The following is a 23,252-nucleotide window of genomic DNA, read 5'->3' as shown; positions in this document are numbered from 1 at the left end:
AGCACCCTTCTCAATCTATGACTCCATCTGTATGATGGGAATAATCATATCTACCTCACAGGGATGATACATAATTTAATGTGTGTAAAATAACTTGGCAAATTATTAAAAAATCTCATTTAAGTGAAACGGGCTACTATTTATTTAAGAGCCAGAAGAGCTTGCTGTCATTATTTGAGAGAAGGTCACAGTACTGGGACCTCTTAGAAATTGCAGCATTATGTTCTAGAAGGAGTGATTTGATAAATATTGGCTTAAACTAGTAGGATTTTCAATAGCTCAATTGCAACATTTTTCTTATTACTTTGCCTCTGTAAGGCTACCGTGCTATATTGGAAAAATCTTCTTCCCGTAACCATGAAATTAAAAGTGGAGCTGGGTCTGAGTTAGCTGCTACTCCTTCAGCGGCTTGCGGGCGATGTATTTTGAGTAACTTGCCCCTTACAACTGTTTCAGCTCTGACACCCGTCCTTTTCCCTCAGTCCTTCCTTTGTTACTTGGAAAGAAGCAGTGGGGAATTTCCACTGACTCTCCTTTGCCCAGTTTTTGATGAACATACACAATTTCTTTTTAAGAAGCTGGTATCCAATTCAGAGAAAATGTAATATATGTTTTAAACCTAATGGTGGATACACCAGTTAAGGAACCTATAAATGAAGTTGAACTTTGGAGCCAAAATGATTGTTGGGGCTTGTCATCTTCATCATGGAAGTCTTGCCACTGTAAGCTCATTTGGCAAAGATACGGTTCTCCTCTTGGGAAATACCTTACCAAGTCTTCATCCGTAATTCTGAATTGACGCCAAGCCAGACTGTTGTTTGAAAACTACTTCATATCTTTGCTTTATGGTCTATGCCGTTAACCTCAAGGATTTAGAGTGTGAGCGTTGAACAGCCAGAAACTGTAAATAGGAGAAAAGGGCCTTTTTAAAAATTGCAGTCATTAAGGTGTAATGCCATATGGGCTCAAGGGGTGGCAAAGATGGTGAGCGGCTTGTTGTTCATTAAAACTGAAATATTTATATGAGCAGGAACAATAACTGCATATTTTAGAGTCTGTGTGATATGGCATTGAGCACAGATGCAATTAGATAATATTGATGGCCCCATTGTAATTATGTAAATGGTACCAAGTTCGGCTATCCTTTTATCTTTCATTTCCTTGTGCACGTGTAAAGCGAGGGCTAGAAAGTGAGTAACTTCTGGGCTGGAGTGCTGGGCTATTTATTTACCTGACGTAGTAGCCTGAAGCTTATGTTCCTCTGAGTTATTTTTTCATCCAAATTAAGCGTGTCCGGTGGATTGCACAGAAGGGACACACAAATATGTGTTTATTTGAAGAAATGCTTGGTGATAAAGCATCCACATGAAAACCCTGCCAACCCAGTAGGTCCATTTTGAGTTTTTCCATTTCAGAGCTGTGTGTTTGGATGCCACTTGACCAGTACTGATGCTTCTTTTGTTACCTTTCGAACAGATCATTTTAGATGGTTCTCCTCCCCTAGGGAGGTTTTCTATGCCTATCAGTCTTCCCATCTCAATGCAGAAGCATTTGATTAGTGTGTTTAAAGTAATAAAGATGTCAACAGTCGTGTCACCTTGATTAATGCTAATTATCAGTCTTTAATGGTTCCTCTGCTTTGGCCACCATCCTTGCAGATTGTGAGTTTTATGGTTAAAACAGTGCCCTGCCATCCAACAACTTAATGATAAATTCTGGTCTATCTTTCTTTAATGATTCTGCATGCAGTGGTATAATCCCAGTAATATACATTATCTTCGTTCTTTAAAAGCAAGCAGTGACTTTCATAGGGGTGATTAATGCATTTATAAGGAGCTTGAAGAATCCTTGTTGGGATCACAGCAGAGGTTATGAAGATTATGCTTGCCAGGCATTAGAATTAGTGGCGATGTTACATAGGCTGCCTGAAAATAATTGAAGATTTTCATGCAGTCCCTGTTTAGCACATTATTGTTGTAAATGAGACTCTAACAGCCGTGGCAAAAAGACTTAGGTTTTGCAAGCTGAAGATGCCATCAGTATGTGGCTGTCACGCCAGTGAAATGAAAAGCACGTTAAATGATCGGAGGGCTTTCCTTCTCTACAACAACAGTCTTGTTAAACAGATTTGGGGTCACTCAATTTGAAATATCCGTTGATTAAAATGTCTTTTCTGCCAGGGTTTTTCAGGCTGAGTTTCCACAGTGCTAGTTTATGTTGAGTCTTTAATCTCCTTACTCTCAAGCCTGGAGATAGAGTTTTAAATAAGAGATGTGCCCAGTCCTCTATACCTTTGCAGGACCTTCAAGATATGGATAATTTGCTTATGTAAATGTAAGCCCATATATTCCACACAATAGTACTTCTCTGAAATGCTGTCTCTTATTGAAGAAACGCTGAACGTAAGTTAACAGGATGCTTTACTATTTTATGAGCCGTTGCCTTCACATCAGTTATAACACATAGCTCCTTGCTCATAGTAGACATTTTAAAACAGTGTTTTAATGCTATTAACGAAGGTACTGACAACTTTTACCGAGATTTTTTTGAACTAATATTAGTATGCACCTGTTTGTTCTGTGTTTAATATTACTATTTTCTGTGCTCGTAAATTAAGCTAGATGGAGCGTCAATCTACTACAATCTCAAATGTGAGATGTGTTTACACCTCTTTGCTTTCAACTAATTTTATATTCAGTTCTAATGATAATATCCTAGTACAATAACCTCTACTAGCTCTGACCTCTTACATTTAAAAACTGCTCCTTAACTTCTAGCAGGGAGAAAATACTTAAAAATTTTTTTGAACCATATTCACTTTTAGTTAAGGAAATGCCAAATTGCATTATAGGAAGACAGTTATTCCCCAAGTGGTACCAGCTTAGAGAAACCACAGACCTCAGGGGCCAATCTTGGGAGAGTAGTTCACTTATAATAGCATGTATTTAACATTTCTAGGGGTGGCTTTAGTTTGAGTTTTGGATGATAATAAACTTTACCCAATATATTTCTTTGGCTAGGCATTTAAGGATATATGCCAGGCTGCATAGTGTTTACTAGTAGGCCCCTCAATTTGCAAGCACTGAACTGGGGACTCTTTAACATCTACTTTGGAATTTTACGATGATGACTTACTGCAAAGTCTTTTAATCTTGCAGTCATATAGTTTAAGATGGTTGAAATGTTAATTTTCCTATATCCTAGTGTGCTCTGTTGGATAATGATTGTCATAAGTGAGCCAATGTACATCTCTTTAGTAGAGTGGTAATATAGAAATGATACAGCGTATAACCTCTCCCACGGGAAACCCTTTTCTTTTGGAGCTTTGCTCAGACATTTCAAATGTGAGTAGGCTGGAAAGAGATGTTGAGATGGATGAGGAGGGCCAGAATTAATTGAACTAGGATTGATTGGGAGAAAAGCCTGGTATGGGAACTTAACACAGTACCAGAGGTGATCTATATGGTGATTAATTCCCTGTGAAGTCAATGTGTATCCCCAATGTGTTTGTCCACTTCACTTCCACAATTGTAGCATTCCACTTCCAACGGATGGTGCGTCTCATTAGAATAAACAGAGACTCTTCTGTGGGTGCCAAGACTCAGTGGACACCGCAGAGATTTAGGCCTTAGAACTACATAGTGTATGATTCTGCAAAGAGAAATACAAACTGCTTGATCAGAGGAGGTGTTAGCTGTGTTGCTTAGTCTCTCACTATATGATTGTTTTCTTTTGTAGTTTTGATAAATTAACATTGACTCACATATTCAATAGGAATATTTTTTAAGGTATTTTTAAAGGCCCCAAGGCTTTGGTTTAAAAATGCAGGTTAATTCTCAGAGGCTTTCAAAAGCATTTCTGCATCATGCTGCTAATTAAGATAAGGTTATCATTTTAAGTTATACCAGGAATGTAATTAGAGCCTCTAGTGAGAACTGTAGCAGTCAATTTTATACAAATTATTCAGACCTGGTAAGGTAGAATACAGTTTTAATAGGACAAGTGAACATACTGTGATTTATTAGATATCATGTGAATTCAAATGACACCTGAACACAGCATGTGTAACTCATCATGCGCCCAAGTCACTGGGAATCCAGCTCAACAGCCTTTCATCAGAAGAGATTTAATAACATGCCTTCCATTCCCTATTGTTCGGTGGCCGTTATTTTGGATTTGAGAGAGATTTTTGTTTTCAGATTTGAATGGTTTTAGACATGAGAAAGCCATCTCATGTGTAGAATACAAAGCACAGATTACCTAGCACTCTCATGTATCAAGACTGATGCGTGCTGCAGCGAAGTCGCTGGCCCCGCTTGCTTGCTTTTTTCTTTTGTGTGGTCTGCAGAGCAAGGTGACCAACTGACAGTGTAATTAGCTAATTTTTCTGTGTTGTCCATCTCTGCTGAAGAGTATTGGGTGTTGTATAAGAAAGTTACATGTCTTATCTGCCAGCTGTCAGTAATTACTTATTCATTAAGTGGATACCTGCTTTCTAAGGGTGTGTGAGGAGGGCAGAGTTGAATAGCTCCTGAGAAGGTTGTCTGTCTTTTCCTTCTAAGATCCCTGCAGGGCATCCAGAGCTCTGTACTAGGGCATATATTTCAAGGACACCTTAAAAATATGTGGAACACAAAGCGAAAGAGAGGCATGGACATATATACACTACCAAACGTAAGGTAGATAGATAGAGGGAAGCAGCCGCAGAACACAGGGAGATCAGCTCGGTGCTTTGTGACCGCCTGGAGGGGTGGGATGGGGAGGGTGGGAGGGAGGGAAATGCATGAGGGAAGGGATGTGGGAACAGATGTATATGTATGACTGATTCACTTTGTTATAAAGCAGAAACTAAAAGAAAAAGAAGTAAGTGGAGGACCTACAGGCTGTCATACAGAGTGAAGTAAGTCAGAAAGAGAAAGACAAATACCGTATGCTAACACATATATATGGAATCTAAAAACGAAAAAAAAAGGTTATGAAGAACCTAGGAGGAGGACAGGAATAATGACGCAGATATAGAGAATGGACTTGAGGACACGGGGAGGTGGAAGGGTAAGCTGGGATGAAGTGAGAGAGTGGCATGGACTAATATATACACTACCAAACGTAAAATAGCTAGCTAGTGGGAAGCAGCCGCATAGCACAGGGATATCAGCTCGGTGCTTTGTGACCACCTAGAGGGGTGGGATAGAGAGGGTGGGAGGGAGGGAGACGCAAGAGGGAAGAGATATGGGAACATATGTATATGTATAACTGATTCACTTTGTTATAAAGCAGAAACTAACACACCATTGTAAAGCAATTATACTCCAATAAAGATGTAAAAAAAAAAAAATATGTGGAACATCTTTTCCTTTTCCCTGGTTAGGAAAGGTTTCCTTTCCTTTTATTCTCATTTGACATGTCAGCTGTTGTACATTTTGCTATGGGCCTAAATTCCTCAAATTGGAGTCATTCATTCAGTGTGTATTTACTGAGCTTCCATTGTGTGCCATGCATTGTGCTAGGTATTTGGCATGTGGTGGTGAAAAAAAAGATAGTGTACTAGTGTCTGTAGCATGAGCCTACCTTTCCCACCTCTACCATTAACCATATAGCACCATCTCACCTTTATAATTTATAGGGAAGATAAATAGCATCTCGTGCAATCTCCTCCATCTTCTCTGTCCTTCATATCCACTATTATCTACAGCTGAAAGGTTTTCTTTCTGTTCAATCTCATTGAAAATGTCCATTCTCATCCATAAAATTAACCCGATTAATTCTAAAGTTACTGAATTAATTTTCTTCCTCTCTCCTTTATCTCAGTCTTTCTCACTCCTCTGCTGCTTTCTTTCAACCAAAAAGCGTGCTCGCATTTTGCCCTTAATCTATGGATAAGCAATAAATAAAAATCTGTCTTACCTCTGTCACTCATTCAAACTTTCTAGTTGCCCGGTTTTCTTGAAAGTGTGTCTGTGTAGATGCTGAATCTTCTTCCTCATTTCTTCATCTTATACAATAGTCTGGCTTCTGGACCAGCACATCTACAGACGGATGAACAGTGACGGCCTATTCTCATTCCACGTAACTTCTTAATAACATTTGGTATTGCTGCCTGTTTCCTACTTCTGGAACTTGGCAGCTTTCTCAAATCCATGATGTCATTCTCTCCTGGTTCCCATCGAACTGCCTTGATTATTCATCCTCAGTTTCCTTTGCTGAACTGTCCTTCTTTGCCAGTCTTTTTAGTGATGGTGTCCCTCAGGGTTTCAGCTTTAGTTTTCTTCCTTACTTATTCTGTCTTAGGAGGTTCTTAAGAGTCTCCAAAGGTGTATTGTGAATGCCCTTAAATCATATACTACATATTTGGTATAGGTTTGGGTATGTGCATCTTTCTGGGAAAAAGATTCATAGCTTTTATGTGATTCTCAAAAGTGCCAAAGAGGGCTTCCCTGGTGGTACAGTGGTTGAGAGTCTGCCTGCGGATTCAGGGGACACGGGTTCGTGCCCCAGTCCAGGAAGATCCCGCATGCCGCGGAGCGGCTGGGCCTGTGAGCCATGGCTGCTGCGCCTGCGCGTCCGGAGCCTGTGCTCCGCAACGGGCGAGGCCACAACAGTGAGAGGCCCGCGTACCGCAAAAAAATAAAAATAAAAGAGATTACCTTATAAAAAAAAAAGCGCCAAAGACTGTACAAATAATAAATGCTGGAGAGGGTGTGGAGAAAAGGGAACACTGCTACACAGTTGGTAGGAATATAAATTGGTGCAGTCACTATGGAAAATGGTATGGAGGTTCCTTAAAAAACTAAAAAGAGAGTTACCATATGATCTTGCAATCTCACTCCTGGGCATATGTTCAGAGAAAACTCTTAATTCGAAAAGATACATGCACCCCAGTGTTCATAGCAGCACTATTTACAATAGCCAAGACATGGAAACAACCTAAATGTCCATTGACAGATGAATGGATGAAGAAGATGTGGTATATAGATAGATAGATATAGATATACACACACACACACACAATCACACACAATGAAATATTACTCAGCCATAAAAAAGAATGAAATAATGCCATTTGCAGCAACATGAATGGACCTAGAGATTATCATACTAAGTAAGTCAAAGACAAATATCATGTGATATCACTTAAGTGAAATCTAAAAAATGATACAAGTGAACTTAATTACAAAACAGAAACAGACTCACAGGCATAGAGAACAAACTTGGGGGTATCAAAGGGGAAAGGGGCAGAGGACTAAATTGGGACTTTGGGATCAGCAGATACACACGAAACATGAAATAACCAACAAGGACCTACTGTATAACACAGGGAACTATATTCAGTATCTTGTAATAACTTGTAATTGAAAAGAGAAAAAAAGGACCAAAGACTGAAAAATGCTTAAAACCTCACTTTGTGAATGATGGTGGCCTCTTCTGTAGTGTCCAACACCAAACCACTCCTGTTTCTATGCTGTGTCTTCTCTCAGGCGGTGGCTTCACTCTTGACCTAGGTTCTTAAAAGACCCTCCTGTCTTTCTCCTTCCACATTTAGTTATATAACACATTCTCTGAATTATGATTCACAGATGCAATTGGTCTCTCACAATGTTGCCTTAATTAGATTCTCTGTCACCTATTTCTCACCACCCTGGTCCAACCTGCTTAGTATTTCCAGAAATATCTTTTGATCTATCCTGAAATAAAAACCTGCTCATACCACTCTCCCTCAGTTAAAATTCTTCAGTAGACTCCTTCCCTCCTCCATACAGGTTAAATTCCAAGTCACTTAGATTATAAAAGCCTCCCGGGGAATGTCCCTTACTTTATAAGAGCACTTTGAACCCTTTTCAGTTCCCCCAGTGTGTTGTGGTGCTGTTTTCTTTCCCTGAAATGAACTCCTCTCTGTTCTACGTGGGTGATTTCTGTTTATCTTTCAAGATTCATCTTGACCATTACACTGTCATTGAAGCCTTCCCTAGTCCCAGGAAGAGTTAGCATGGCTTCCCTTTCTTTTTAATGCTATTGTTGCATTGGCTACTCTGTATTTTAAGTTTAAAAGAAAAAAATTCATTTATTGAGGTAACATTGGTTTAATTGGTTTATAACCTTATATAGGTTTCATGTGTACAACATTATATTTCTACTTCTGTGTAGACTACAGTGTGCTCACCCCCAAAAGTTTAGTTTACATCCATCACCATGCAGTTGACCCCTTTACCCATTTCACCCTCCCCCACCCCCCCTTCCCCTCTGTACCCCCTTTCCCCGCTACTCTGTTCTCTGTATCTGTGTTCTTGGTTTGGTTTGTTCCATTTATTTTGTTGTAGTTTTGTTTTATTTTAAGAGTCTGCATATGAGCGAAATCATGTGGTATTTGTCTTTCTCCATCTGACTTATTTCACTTAGCACAATACCCTCTAATTAAAAAGATATACACACCTCTGTGTTCATTGCAGCGTTATTTATATGTAATAGCCAAGATATGAACACAATCTAAGTGCCCATCAACAGATGAATGGATAAAGAAGATGTGGTATCTATATGTAACGGAATACTCCGCAGCCATAAAAAAGATAATCTTGCCATTTGCTACATGGATGGACATTGAGGGTATTATGCTAACTGCAACTTTTAAAAAATTCCTTGGGACTTTCCTGGTGGTCCAGTGGTAAAGAATCCGCCTTGCAATGCAAGGGACGCGGGTTTGATCCCTTGTCGGGGAACTGAGATCCCACATGCCGCAGTGCAACTAAGCCTGTGTGCCACGACTACTGAGCTTGAGCGCCTCAACTAGAGCCCATGTGCCACAAACTACAGAGCCCATGTGCCCTGGAGCCTGCATGCCACAACTAGAGAGAGAAAACCTGCACGTCATAACTAGAGAGAAGCCTGTGCTCTGCCGTGAAGAGCCCGCGTGCCCCAATGAAAGATCCCACATGCTGCAACTAAGACCCGATGCAACCAAAAATAAATAAAATAAAATAAATAAATAAATAAATAATAAATCTTAAAAAAAATAAAAAATTCATGTGACAACGTGAGAGGCCAGGGAATTGGAGGCCAGTTGTTTTAGCTGAGCATCCTCAGTACCCAGCACAATGCTTCAAGACACTTTCTCAGGGAGCACAAGCTCTCAACTTCAACTGGACATGAAGGTATAAAAGACACTGAGATCATTTTCTGGATCAAACAAGCAAATCAGTCTTTTCCGATTCTGTTTTTGAGAGAGACTCGAACTCCTGTGATTAAAAGTAGTTACCATCTCTGAATTTCCTAGCATGATGTATTCTGTACAAATGCCCATCGTATGTAATATATGTTATTATATATGTTATACACTAGGAGAGAAGCTTGGGTCTATTTTATGAAACAAAATGAACAGCATGTATAAGCACATATACTTTCTCTTATATGCCTTTTCAAAGAAAGGTAAATTCTGAGTATGTTGACAGCAGCTTTGGAGTAGTTGATTGATAAGTGACTTCCTTAAGATTTCAGTGGAAATCAGGTATCTTGAAACTTTCTAGCAACTGTGCATTATATGAAGAGAGACCTCTTCCATTTTCCTGTGCCACGGATCTTTTCCCTTTCTTGCCAATGGTTAAGACAATCATTAGACCAAAACAATTGATATCTCTGTGCCTTAAGTTTCACAGTGCCATGCTTTAATAAAAATGATAGATCTTTTCTGAGATCTGTTAAGTAATTTATTAACAAGACATGTCCTAGGGAAATATATTTTTCTCTTATTCCTATCTTAGTAACATATTTTGTTAATGGGAACTGGATCATAGAGAAACTAAATTACTTTCCGTGGAGTTTTTGTCAGAGAAACATAAGTGTTATATCATTAAAAGTTATAAAAATTTCTTCTGGAAAATATTGTGATGGTTAATAATCTATATTAGTACTTTATTCTACGTCAACTTGGTAAATAGCTTCTAGATACCATGAAGCCAACACCAAGTGGTAGTATCTCGTCACCCTATGATTCATCAAGCCATCATCACTCTTTCATTTTGTTCTCTATAGCTACTAGAGAAAAATCATAATGATTCTTCAGATTTTTATGAAAAATCTAAAAATGAAATAAAACAAAAATAGGAATAGAAAGAGTTACTTTCCTTTCTTTTTTTTCCTAAAAGCTCTTCAAATATGGAGGGAACTGATTCTTTGGTTATATTAGGTGGATTAATTGGGGGATAGGCGTTTTTTTGTTATTGTTGTTACCCTTTCTGAATTCTTAGATTTCCTTCTCCCTTTTAGATGGCTTGGTATTTGGATTCAAATAGAGAGAATTTAGATCTAAGCTCAAATTTCTTTTCATCCTATAAACAGTCCTGTTATAAAGCATCCAAATTAAAATTTTGCCTTGTCACCAATAACTCAAGGGTGTCATCAGTCTCTTTACTCTCTTTACTTTATTTGATTTGTGTTAGTTTTGGTCACCTCACATGTACTTTGTTTTGTAAAAGAATGGAGCCTAGCTATATGAATGCTATAAGGCTAGAAACTAGATTTTTCTTTTTATTTCCTGGAAGGATTTTTAAAGGCTTGAACCATTGTTTTCTGGAGAATGTTAGAGTATAGGGACTTCTCAAGATGTCTGACCATGTCTGTGAAATGCCTGTATATCCTAGGTTGAGTATCACATACCATAATTGAAAGTATGCTTTATGGTCATACATTAATTCTCTCCATTGCAAGGGCTGATTGGCAAATACAAGACATTGTGGGCATGAACTGTGAGCACTCAGTTTTTAACATTGTTTAAATACAAGACAAATTGATCAGAGCCCCCCTGCTAATATCATGAAAACCAGGCAAGTCCTTTGCATATAGGCCACCACTCCCTCTCTTCTACTTGGACTCTGGTCTATGGTGTTTGGTACCTCCTAGCTTTCTGCTCACAGTACTGTCTGTTTTCTGGTCCCATCCACATGTTTATGTAACATTCACCAACCTGTAGTTGAAGCTGCTCTGGGATGAAAATAGGGCATTGGTCAGACTGACAAGAACATCTGGTTGTATTGATAGTTGCACATCTCATTGTAAATTAATAGATTGGCATTCTGATTAGGATTTCTATGTTGCTTGCTTAGTAGGGGAGTATTCATGGACATGCTAAGTACAGGCATGTTTGCTTGAAAATATTCTTTTTTGATAAAATAATAAAATGGCATATATGTATGTTTCTGTATTTGTGGGAGTGAAGAATATAAGTCTGGATCTAAAAATATGACTATATATGAAGTCAAGATGCCTGGTACACTCCAACATTTTCTTTAAACATGACTCCGTTTTATATTGGTAAAATGATTATAGTGGTAACTAGATGGAGAACTGCATTGAAACAAATATCCAAAATCATATTGAGTTTCAGAGGGCTTTTTGTTTCAGTAAGTGTCCTGGACACAATTCATTCATCCAACAGCTATGTATTAAACATCTTTACCAGGATAGAAACCGGGTGAAAAGGTGGGGAATTGGGCAGCGGGTAGAACTTTCTCAGTCAAAAGGAGAGCATGTGCAAATCATCTGAAGCGAGAAGAAGATGGCATAGTGAGTTATGAAATCAGGCAGAGATTGCCAAAAGGGCAAGGAAACCAACGTGAGGATGCTATGAGATCAAACCTGGGCAGTGGGCAAGACCCGGATCTATTACTAGTTTCCAAGGCATATATTACGTAGAGCATCATTTCATTCCTTGGCTCTGCATGAATATACATGAATATATTTGTTTCATATCTGTCTCATCCTGACTGCTGAAGAAGTTTGCACTATCAGTGTACTCTTTTCTCTCATGTATACTCAACTTCTCCCTCTCAACTGGACCCTTTCCATTGCCTTTAAAACTTGCTTAAAGCTCTCTGGTCTCACACACAAACAACCCTTCCTCGACTCCATATCCCCCTGCAGGTATTGTTTTCTTTCCTCCCCGTTATGGCCAAATTTGTTGAATGCGTTTCTGTCTTTGTTTCTTTACCTCTCAATCACCCCTCTTTAGTTTAGCTTCCGTCTTCATCACTACATCAAAACAGCTTTTCCTAAGTTCACAATGGCCTTCTGTTGTCAGTCTCAGGGTCCTCTTCTCAGTAAACTTCTTAATAGCATTAAAAAAATACATTTTTTTGAACACTAACTCCTTTTGGCTTCAAGGATATTTCAATCTCCTCTTTTTCTTTATGTTTTTGGCAATACATTCTCCTCTTCAAAAGGTACTATAAAAAGAGGTCTAATTAGTTACTAAATTATTGATACTCTTGAAATCCCTCTTCTGTGTTATTCCCTACTGTCTCCAGAATTAGTCTCATTTCCTTCCTTGGCTTGTTATGAGAGATAGCTTAGCATGACAGGTAAGACCACAAGCACCAGGGGCAGAGTGCCTGGGTTTATATCCCAGCTGTGTGCATTAGGCAAGCAACTTAATTTCTAATAGTTTCATTATATGTTAAATAAGGATAATTATAATATCTGCCTCATCTAGCTGTGAAGATAAAATGAGTTCGTGTATGTAAAATGCTTAAAGCAGTGTCTGGAAAAATGGCAAAGACCACTTGAACGCTTAGCTGTAGTATAATTTGTGAATGAAACGTGAATTTTTATTATCTACATACGTTAGATATTCAGTTGCCTATGAACATCTCCACTTTCAGCTCTAAAGGCACATCAGAGTCAATGTGTCCAAGATCAAATGCACAGCGTTTTGGTGCTTCATCCCTAGAAGAAAATGTCTGGTCACTCCTGATGTTTCCTGCCTCAGTGAGTGACTCAACCATCCTGTTGTTTACACAAGTCAGAAAAGTAGATCCCATCCTCCATAATCTCTTTTCTCTCATTTCCCGTTTATCACTAAGCCCTGTCAAGTTAACCCACTAAATTTCTAGTGAAAGCTTGAATTTCTCAATGTTTACACTTCATCCACGCCCTCCAGAGATACCATTACCTCTCATCTTAAGTACTATAAAAAGAGGTCTCAGGCTTCCCTGGTGGCACAGTGGTTGAGAGTCCGCCTGCCGATGCAGGGGACGTGGGTTCATGCCCCAGTCTGGGAAGATCTCACATGCCGCGGAGCGGCTGGGCCCGTGAGCCATGGCCGCTGAGCCTGTGCGTCCGGAGCCTGTGCTCTGCAACAGGAGAGGCTGCGATGGTGAGAGGCCTGCGTACCGCAAAAAAAAAAAAAAAAAAAGAGGTCTCTCTGTTTTCTCTCTGTCTACTCATCACCTCCAGTAAATTATCTACCCTCTTGCCAGAGTTCTCATTTCAAAAGGCCAAGCCGATGATTTCCTCTTGGTTTCATACTTTTCCATGGGTTCCCATTGCTCTGAGGATAATGGCCAAGTCTGCCAGTCCCTCCTTGTGGTCCAAAGCCTCAGGCATACAAAAGCACAGGCATCTACCAGCCCATCTCCCTTCCCACCTCCTACTGCTCCTTGTGCTCCAGCCACACTTGTTCACTTTCAGCTGCTTGTATACACTCTCTTCTCATCCACCAGAGACTTTTGTGCATGTACTTCCCCATGCTGGAAACCTCTCCCCACTCCTGCCGTACTTACTAATAAATTCTTATACCTCCATTAGATGTCAATCCAAACATCACTTCTTCAGGAAAGCCTACCTTGACCTCCTAGTCTACTTCAGGTAACTATGTTATAAGCTCCCATAAATTAAATGCTTTCAGAGTATGTGCCTCAAGTTTTCACTGTAGTTTAATGTCAGGGGTCCCCAAGGCCACCTTTAGGCCCAGTAGTTTGCCCTAAGGACTCGCAGGAAGCTATTATACTCACTGTTACAGTTTATGACAGTGAAAGGATGCAGATTAAAATCAGCAAGGGAAAAGGTGCATAGGTGGAGGCCAAGAGAGACCAGGTGTAAGCTTCCAGTTGTCCTCTCCCAGTGGAGGCACAGGTACAGCGCTTATCTCTCAGCAATAATGTGTGACCACATTTGCCAAGTGTTGTCAACGAGGGAAGCTCACTTGAGCCTTAGTGTCCAGGGTTTTTATTGGGGTTCAGTTATATAGGCATGCAGCATGCTAGCTACTCGAGTCTCCAGCCCCCTGGAGGTCAAATTGAAACAGTGTGGTCCAAAGCCTCAGGCATACAAAGACACTCTTATCTGGTAGGGTATTCCAAGGACTTGGAGGTCGTTTCCCAGGTGCCAGGCCAAGGATCAGTCCTGAAGATGAGAAAGTGTAGGGTTTGAGCAGCCCAGGCCTACTGAGTTATCCCTTTCCTGCACATGTTTCAACAGTGCTATTATCCGATTAATATCTATCTTCCTAATAGTCTACATGAGAGCAAAATCTGTAAGTGTTTTTACTCAGCTTAATATACCTAGCCTTTATCATGGTTGCTGACCGATAGCAGATGGTATGTAAATGTTTGTTGAATGAATGAATAAAATCTACATTTTTATTGTCTTTATTTCCTTCCAGTCTATACTGTGTTCTGTATCTTTCTATCCCACTTTTTCATGTACTTTTTCTTTATTACGGAGTCTTATGCATTTTATGCCTAAAGTTACTTTGTGCTAATGAGTGATATGTAGTAAGTACCTAATATATTTACTATATTCCTTTAACCTTCAGTTGTATTCCTATACTTCCAAGTGTACAGTATCTATGTTTTAAAAACAATTTTTAAAAGGCGAATGTTTTTTACATTTATACCTGAAATATTTGCAGTCAGTATATTGGATTGTGTCATACCCACTTACATCATCAAAGTTATTTCTGTGAGACTGAGGTATTGATCCAGCATTTGTCTTAAGAATTTCAGTAACCAAGTCATGCTTAACTTGAAGCCACTGACTATATATTGAATTTTATCCTGGCTATATCAGAAATAAAGGGGAAAAGTCCCCTGGAATGAGGGTGAATGTCCTCATTTCCTCTGTAAGATGCAACAGAGGAAATGTCCTCCTGATGATCTTCAGCATCGTCATCTTCAAGGTATACATGACATCCAAGCACTTTGCTCCACCTACAATCTTTTTGCTTGGCCGGGAGTCAAAAGGTGGCTGGTCCATTCTGGCCAATCAATTTGAATAAATCTCCCTCCATTAAAATTTTCTTTATTGTGGTAGTATTGGATTATAGCCCAAAGTATAAAACAAATATTCATAAATCTATACTGATATTTGAAAAAGGTTGAATAAGTAAGTAAATAGGAGAGAAGAGACAATTTTCCCCTGCAGAAGAGTTCCAGATGATTTATGTAGATACTCTGCCCACAAGTAGTTGGGGCATAACTTCCCACTCCTTAGTGTAGGCTGCCCATGGTGACACCTCTCCAAAGAGCACAGTATGGGGAATTGGGTGGAGGGTGGGGCGGAAGAGTAACTTGACAGTGGAGCAGCATGTCGAGCACTGCTGCAGCCAGGCGATCAAGGTTCACATCAACAATAAAAAGGCACGTTGGTGGTATGTATCCTTTATATAATGTGGGGAGAATGGCAGTGGCACTTGTTAGTTCTCCTCCCCCAAACCCATAACCCCCGTCAAACCATAAGGACAATGTCAGACCAACCAACTTGAAGGGCATTCTCATTCCACACAGTTCCTGAGCAGTACTCCTCAGACTGTCAACACCATCAAAAACAAGGAAAGTCTGAGAAATGCATATCCTAGAGGCACCTAAGACATGACAAATAAATGTAATAGGACATCCTTGATGGGATCCTGGAACAGAAAAAGGACACTAAGTAAAAACTAAGGAACTCTGAATAAAGTATGAATTTTACTTAATACTGTATCAGTTATTCCTTGTTACCAATGTAAGATTTAATAATAAGGAATACTGGGGACGCTCTGTAGTATCTTTTACGTTTTCCTATATCTAAAGCTATTCTAAAAATTTCTTTAAATATTAAAAAATTTTAATGTGATAGTGTTTCAATTTAATCTCAGTGCTATTCAGTGAAATTTGCCTATCAGTTTTACTTGTATTTAATCAAGCATTACCTCTATTTGATTGGCATCACATTTTTTAATGTGATTGTCATATGATTGATTTTTCTCCAACAGAGAAACCATTATATCATTGTTTAATTTTTTGAAAATAAATTTTGTCCTTTGTGATTATGAATTTCTTAAGATTCTTTAAGAAACTGGAAAGATTCTAAGATATTATGAGTTAAAGTTTAGAGGTAACAGGATGAAACCATTAAATTAGCCAAATGCATTGGCACAAATTCAGAAACAGTATTTTTGGGAGCATGAGTCCAGACAATGTATCTGTAAGATAGACTTTACAAACTTAGTTTGATTAATTTTTGTTTTTCTGAGGATATGATTCTTTTCTGTAATTATCTTTCTGTTTTCCCTGACAGGCCATCTAGTACTGGCTGCCTAAAGCTCCCTGCGAATTGAGTTATTCTCAATAATACTCTGTATTATGAAGGCATGATTTGAGTGGCTGTCCACTGTGATCTGGTTATTTGGACCTTTACATAAAACAGGTGGTTCTTCCATCTCATCAACATTTCTTATCCAGAATTCACCATCTTTTTGTCTGTGGTTCATCACACTTTGTCCATCACAGACGTGGCTCTATCCTATAGGTGGCCCCAGTTTATTTAGCTTCTTACTTACATCTTGGTCATTTCTCTTAGCTACTCCAAGTTCCCTTGTTTTCATACTTTATCAGGGCTCATTTTATATGGTTATGTTTTTACTTACACTCTGATTAATTCCCAAAAGGGTTTGCAGCAGCTAATTCTGTTTGTTTGGCTCTGAGATGATCCAGGCAACTCTGATTCCAATCAGATGGCATTTACTTTCAGCAGGCACAGGACTGAAGCCCATAACCAAAGAGCAAGCTGCCTCTGATCTGTGATCCTACTGTCTGAGCTCAACATTGTTTACTGGTGCCATCTTAATGACCCAGATGCTTGGGGTTTGATCCTGTTTGCCTAGACCTCCCTATTGGTCTTCTTTGATTTAGATAATGCTTTGAACTTGGCCTGTGGTAATATGACTATAATCTCAAGAGCACAAGCTGTAGAGTCAAATAGAGCAAGGTGTGACTCTTGTCTCAAATGATCGTTAGCTCTTTGATCTTGAGGAAGTTACTTAATCTCTGCCTCAGTTTCCTCATTTGTAAAATAAAAATAATAGCAGATTTGCAGAGTTGTAAAAATTAAGTGGTTCTAAAGCCCGTGTAGAAAGCTCGATTCTATATCATGGATGTTTAATACATACTGGCTGTCATCAATATGATTATTGGATTGGGCTTATCTACCTCATCTTCTCATCTGGCCCCTTCTAGCTGTCTCTCTACTACTCCCAGGCATGTTTCAGCCCACCATGTTGATTTATACATTCACATGTTTTTCTAGTCACTGTCTCTGTGGTATGAACAAACTTGTCAGCTTTTGTGCCCTGCTTTAATTTTCCTTAAAACTCTATGGTATGCCATTTGATTATTTTTCACTAGGTAAACATGTCACTAGAAGAGTTGTCTTTTCTTCCTTGAATTTTGCTACCTGTTGTTCTCATAATGATGTGAAGACTTGGGCAGACCCAAGAGCAGGATCAGCCTTAAGTGGATATTTGGTATTTGGGGTCTGGTGGGAGAGGGGAGAAAGAAGGAAGAGAGATGCAGGTAGAGTGATGGAGTCTGGTGCAAGAATTCTGGAGCCTGACTGCCTGAATTTGCAGCCTGGCTCCTCCACCTGTTTGCTGTGTGGCCTTGGTCAAAGTACTTGACATCTCTGTTGCTGTGGTTTTCTCATCTGTAAAATGGAGATAGGATAATGCTTAAGTCATAGGTTTCCTTGTGAGGATTGAATGTGGAGTGCTCAGAGCATTGCCTAGCATGTGTTAAGTGATAATTAAGTGTTCAATGTTATTAGAATGATTCTTTTCCCAATGTTTCACAACATTACTGATAATAATGATAACTGATAACAATAAGATCTTACTGATAGATAGGGCTTGTTACAGCCTCAGTGATAAGATCGTCTTTATTATACCCACACAAATAATTTTGTCCTTTCAAAATACTCACATTAAGAGATGCTAGGGCTTCCCTGGTGGCGCAGTGGTAGCGAGTCCGCCTGCCGATGCAGGGGACACGGGTTCGTGCCTCGGTCCGGGAAGATCCCACATGCCGCGGAGCTGCTGGGCCCGTGAGCCATGGCCGCTGAGCCTGCACGTCCGGAGCCTGTGCTCCGCAACGGGAGAGACCACAACAGTGAGAGGCCCGCGTACCGCAAAAAAAAAAAAAAAAAAAAAAAAAAAAAAAAAAAAAGAGATGCTATACTTATGTCTATATTAGTATTTTAAAATATCTAAAATTTTTCTTTAGAGTCTTCAGAAAGAATATTCTTTGGAACATCCTCAGTAATAACAAATATTTGTCTTTTGAATATAGACTATCAAGATTTAGAGCCAACTTTATTAAATTTAAGTGAATGATCTGTGTTGACAATATCTTCTATATATTTGTATAATTTCATGTACTTGTTTATATAATTATGTAAATTTCCTGACTTTATAATAAGATAAATACACATAATATCCATCTGCACACAAAATGTGTATATGTGTGTGTGTGTGCTTGAAAGGGTGTCAAGAACCAGTGTTTAACGTCAGCTCAATTATTTTCACGAAGAAAAAGATGATCTCCGAGCTACAGTTCACTTCATAAAAAATCACACAGAATCTCATGTTCCAGAAAATTTTAAGAGAACCTAAGTTTCTCACCTTATGCAATGAATTTTATATAAACCATGCATTCAAACAAATGGAAGAAAAAGTAAACATCTCGTCTGTTTCTGGCACTCTTATCTCCTTCCACATCTATACCTTCCTATAGGCACCATAACACTATAGTGCTGATCTTGGGGGACCTGTAGCAAAGGACAGCAGATGCAGGTGTGCAGTGCTCCAATGTGACATGCAATCTACATTTCAGATGTATGCCTAAGTCGATCGCTTGAGAAAACTGCACTGTCTTAACAGCCAGTGATATATATCTGTATGTGTTTGGCATGCTAAACATGGACATTTCAATTATTTTAAAGTTTCCTCTAAAACTCTGCCTCACGACTTGAAGGGAGATGAGGTCATTTGTGCTAATTGCATTTTAGAGTATTATATTGGTGACAATAAGCTAATGTTTACAACTTTTGTTCACATCAAGTACCATTAGCCACTTAATTAGATAACAATTTGCTATCTAGCTATACTCTGCAAATACCAAAAAGCATCAGTCTCTCTCCCCAGTGCTGCGTGTGTCTGGAACACAGGTGCATCGCATAGTCACGGCTTCTCGTCAGGCTCACTGGTGTGCCCTGTGACCCTTGCTACTCAAGCCCAGCATCTTAGCTTGAGAACTCTCTGCCTGACTCCCAGATGGTGGTTTGAGACTGAGACAATGGTGTTGCAGTAGGGCCTTTGCCATGAGGCTTCTGAGAATGAGACAAATTAGGAGGCAGTGTGACTTGTGGATGTCCAGGATCATAGATAGCTAGGGTACTTTACATGTTGAGAACAGAAGACCTTACAAGGAAAAAGAAAAAGCTTCTGACCTATAAGCAGAGAGTATTAGAGCCTGGACACTCAGAGTCCTCCTTGCTTTGCAGAAGAGGATGCTGAGCCCAGAACAGTGAAGGACGTGCAGAAAGAAAGGCTGGCCCAAAACTGTGCTCTGATTTCGTGAAAATCAAGCCTACCCTTCCAATTTTTATTTCTAGTTTTTGATCTAAGAAAAAAAATTGCATAGTCTAATAACATACTTAGTGAAAAGATTAACTATTGTGTTCTGTCAGGTTAATGCTACAAGGGTGGGTTGTGTCTTAGAATCTCATTGTGGAGTGAGTTTTACTGGAATGCCAGATCTCACAGTGAGCTGGTATTCTGTTAGTGACCATAGGCCATCATGCTTCCCTTTCTAACTGAGAATGTGAGGAGTGTTCCCATCGTGTGAACTGCTGATTGACGTCAAGCAATTCTGTTGTCATGGTTCTAGTTAAAACATGTGAAAGAAACTAGATCTTTTCAACCTAAAGGTTCTCTCTGTATAGTTAAAGACATTTTCAGAAGACATTTGGATTATGGGAAAGCAGTGATATCACATTATGACATTTATTTTATTCCCTACCCCAAGAATCTCAGTAATTGGTTCACCTATTCAAAACTGTTATTTTATCCGAGGGTAAAGATCTCAGGACCCCGAGTCAGACTCACCTAATTTATCTAATTGGCATCTTCTTTTATAAACAACTCTAGACATAGGACCTTTCTGATTCATGAATGTGCCATTCACTTGTTTTGAGACAATTTAATGTAAAACTTATCTAATTTCAATGAGAGTCTTTAGGCAACTTTAGCTAAGGGTTAATGTCTTATTTATGCCATTGTATTAAAGAAAATTTTAGAAATGAAAAGTCCACCTAAACTGTTGAAATGCTGGGCAGCTCCAGGTGCATATTGTTGAAGTTGTTCACTTTGCACCTGAAGAAACTAAGATGTGGAAAAAGATGAATGGCTTACCTATGCTCATATAGCAAATAAAACGATGGTGGCAACATGGCTACCAGTACCCAGAGCTTTTGACTTCCGAAAGTCCAGTGGTCTTCCTACCGGGCCAGGCTATTTTACATACTTGGAGGTATTTCATTTTATGCAGTGCTGTTGAGATACAGGAAAAACAGAAGGTGTACTCACTGCCTTCAGAGAACTCATACCCTTGTGGGGATTGTATCTTCCCATGAAAGAGATAGTATGTGTATTTACAAATACATTTATATTTCCTTCAAGGGTAGTTTACTACTTCTCCTTTCCTTTTTGTTACCGTAGAATCTGCTCATCTGTGTTAACCAAAAACAAAGCAAAAAGGGTCATATAGTTGCCTAAAACCACTGTCTGATGGTTTAGGTGGACGGCGTATGAACACGGGCATGGGTGAGCCCCGTGAATCATCACTGTGATGTGCCCACCTGGAGAGCAAAGGCAGATAGATGATGCCTCACTGATTGCAGTCTGGACTCCTAGAGGGAGGGAGGGAGGTGACAGTACTGTTTACTCTGTGCAGCCACACTGTGGAACCTCGTGTTGTGTTTCATGTGACACATCATTCAAAGGGCTACTGATAAGCTGGAATGTATTCATAGGCTGGAAAATGGGATGTTGAGTGGAGTAGACATCACAGAGGAGTGACTAAAGAAACTGCAAATATTTGGTGTAGAGAAGAACCATCTGAGTGGGTGATGATAGATTCCCTCTAATATTTGAGGGACCATCATGTGAAAAGTACACTAGACTTGAGCTCCCAAGCTTCTAAATTGAGGGCCAATAAATAGAAGCTCCGGCGAGGTTCCCCCTACCGTGGAACCAGACCTTTTGGCTCAGGGCTTCAAAAGATGGAATGGGCTTCTCCCTCCCAGGGCACTGCATTTTCAGGCACTGGAGGTGTTGCATGGAGGAGATATTTTTAAAGGGCAGTGTTCACAATTCAGCTTTGCAGTTGGACAAGATGACCTTTAAGGTGCTTTCCTGCACCTGGGGTTTTACGATTCTATTTCTATTATGCTTTGACGCTGGGTATGTGTCACATTGTTTGAATCAAACACTGGACAGGAGCACAGTTTGGAATGTTGATGGCGCTCACATTTATTTTGTGTTTCAATTTCTGGAAGCGGTCTCTTTGTCTTTGAGGCAGTTTGGTCCCTGACCTTCTGTCACATTTGGATCCCAGCCACACTGTCTTTGTTTACTGTACAGAGCGTGGAAAAACCGACTTCCTGACACTGCTCTGCAAAGTCTAAGGTCAGACCACTCACAGGTGAACAAACACAGTCTTTCCACCTTCAAATTGCCATTTGGCCCCTGTAAACTGGATCAGGGTAATAATACTGGGTAACAGAAAGAGGGGAAACCAGGGCTCTGCCAGCCATTAGTCACTTTGTCATTCTGCTTTGTGAAGAGCTAATCTTAATTCGGTATCCATTGTGGGGAAATTAGAAAACATGGCATGCAATTTTAAGCCCTCTAGCAACCTAGTAAATAAGCCTATAGAGCCTTCTTTTCTCTACAGCCTGGTCACTATCATCAATATCTCTCAGGATGGCAGAGACAAAGCGTAGCATTCTTATTCACTTAAGGGATTTAAGAGTCACACTGGTTGAGTATTCGTATCATACAAGCTCCCTCTTTTTATGGGTAAGACCTCAACGTGGCCTAATGGGTTGACTTCCTTTCAAGAAGCAATCTTTTTTTTTTTTTAAACTAACCTCTGCTGTGCTTTACTGTTGTTCGAAAGCAGTAGGTCCCCTTTGACAAAGAGAGGGAAGTGTCTTCCTGGGTGAGGGAATCATAAGCTCTTTATGGGCCTAGACAGTGCCTCATTCATTTTATTCTCCTCCCATCATGCTTAATATGCCATCTGATCCTAGAAGGTCCACATAACACATTTGTGTGAGTGTCACTGAACAAACCAGTGACCTCACTCACATGTTACCCATTTACTTGAAATCACTTATTTGTCAGATTCAAGTTTCCTTCTTAATATTTAAAGATTAATCACTAGAATTGATCTAAAGCAATATAAAAAATACTCCCAACATAAATTTGCATTTTTTTCCCTTTAAGAATGTAAGAATAAATCTGGCTTTAACTGTGTATTTTTTCCCTTGGTCTCTAGTGTAAGCAGGGTCTTGAAATGCCCCAGTTATCTAACACTGCTCTTGAACTCCACTTAGAGATGATATACTAGCCTTTTACTAAAATATATCTGGGTATTAAAAACCCAATTCTTTGTGGCTCATGAGAAAGATTATTAAACTTTTTTTTCCAGCTATAATATGAGGCAGTAATACCCCTTTTTACTTCCAGAGCCAGAGGCAGTATGTCATATTAACCTTCATTAGCTGCCTAAGAAATGAGGTGCATTTGTTAATTTAGTATTCTGGTGAGCTAAGATTGTATGCGAAGGCTGATAAACTTGTGTGGTTTCCCTGCTTTGCTACGTATCAAAAAAAAAAAAAAGAATGGTAAAGTATTTTAGGATACTGATTTTATTGCCTTGCTAAGTGCAGTGTTCAAATTAGGGGCTGGGCCTGGGTAAGATGGGTCTGCGGGTGATGGGCAAAGATTGATGTGGCTGGAGAAGGGCAGAGCCAACGCGACCTGCAGGCCTGAAGAGGAGCATCTGAGGTGCGTAGTGTGGGTGAAAGCAGGTATCATCGAAAACCTGGGCCGAAGGTGGCAACAGAAAATGGATTCTATTTCCATGTATATGATTTCATGATGGACCTTT

Source organism: Hyperoodon ampullatus (assembly GCF_949752795.1).
Source record: "Hyperoodon ampullatus genome assembly, chromosome: 10".
NCBI lineage: Eukaryota > Metazoa > Chordata > Mammalia > Artiodactyla > Ziphiidae > Hyperoodon > Hyperoodon ampullatus.
This window is presented reverse-complemented; position numbering follows the sequence as displayed.